Genomic DNA, 1,681 nt, shown 5'->3' on the forward strand with positions numbered 1-1,681 from the left:
TTTTTTTTTTTTTTTTTAAAGATTTTATTTATTTATTTGACAGAGATAGAGACAGCCAGCGAGAGAGGGAACACAAGCAGGGGGAATGGGAGAGGAAGAAGCAGGCTCATAGCGGAGGAGCCTGATGTGGGGCTCGATCCCATAGCGCCGGGATCACACCCTGAGCCGAAGGCAGACGCTTAACCGCTGTGCCACCCAGGCGCCCCTTTAGAGCTGTTTTTTATTTACAGAATTATTGTAAAGATGGTACAGAGTTCCTATGTATCCCACACCTAACTTCCCCTATTATTAACACCTTACATTAATATGGTACATTTGTCACAATTAGTGAACCGATACCAGGATATTATTTATTTATTTAATTTTATTTATTTATTTTTAAAGATTTTATTTATTTAGGGGCCCCTGGGTGGCACAGTGGTTAAGCGTCTGCCTTCGGCTCAGGGCGTGATCCCGGCGCTCTGGGATCAAGCCCCACATCAGGCTCCTCCACTATGAGCCTGCTTCTTCCTCTCCCACTCCCCCTGCTTGTGTTCCCTCTCTCCCTGGCTGTCTCTATCTCTGTCAAATAAATAAATAAAAAATCTTTAAAAAAAAAGATTTTATTTATTTATTTGACAGAGAGAGAGAGGGCACAAGCAGGAGGAGCAGCAGGCAGAGGGAGAAGCAGGCTCCCCGCTGAGCAGGGATCCCAATGCAGGACTTCATCCCAGGACCCTGGGATCATGACCTGAACCAAAGGCAGATGCTTAACTGACTGAGCACCCAGGCACCCCACATTATTTTTTTTAAAGATTATTTATTTATTTGAGACACAGCGTGTGAGAGAGAGAGAGCACAGGAGTAGGGGCAGAGAGAGAGGGAGAAGCAGACTCCCCACTGAGCAGGGAGCCGGATGGGGGCCAGGACCCTGAATCATGATGTGAGCCAAAGGCAGATCCCTAACTGACTGAGCCACCCACGTGCTCCCAGGACATTATTATTAACCAAAGTCCATGCATTATTCAGATTTTCTCTGTTTTCCCTAATATCCGCTCTCTGTCTCCACATTACATATAGTCCTCACGCCTCCTGAGACTCCTCTGGGCTGAGACAGTTTCTAGGACTTTCTTGCTTTTGATGACCTGGGCAGTGTTGAGGAGAACCGGTCAGGTGTGTTGTGGGAAGTCGCCCAGTTGTGATTTGTCTGGTGATGTTTCAAGATTGGCCTGTGGGTGACAGGTTTTGGGGGAGGACCACAGAGGTGAAGTGCCCTGCTCGTCACACCAAGTCCACAGGACATGCCATCAGTGTGACTCTTCAAGGTGATGTTGACTTGGATCGCCTGCCTGAAGTGGCCTCTGTCAGGTGTCTCTGCTGCAAAGTTACTCTCTTCCCCCAGTCGGTGCTGTGCCCTGCGGAAGGAAGCTGCCATGCGCAGCCCACACCTAAGAGGTGGGGAGTCACGCTTCCCCCCTGCACAAATGTTTTTGAATTCCTCTCTTCTCCCTGTTTCTCTATTCAATCATTCACATCAGTATGGACTCATGGATATTTATTTTATACTTTGGGTTAAAATTCAATACTACTTAATTGATTTTCTTGCTCAAAGGGTTTCAGCTTTGGCCATTGGAGCCTCACTCGGTTGGTTCTCAGGGCTCTTTAACATGCCCCATCACATCCTTGGTTTTCCCCTCTTAGC

The sequence above is a fragment of the Ursus maritimus genome, unplaced genomic scaffold (assembly GCF_017311325.1).
Source record: "Ursus maritimus isolate PB19 unplaced genomic scaffold, ASM1731132v1 scaffold_14, whole genome shotgun sequence".
NCBI classification, from domain to species: Eukaryota; Metazoa; Chordata; class Mammalia; order Carnivora; family Ursidae; genus Ursus; species Ursus maritimus.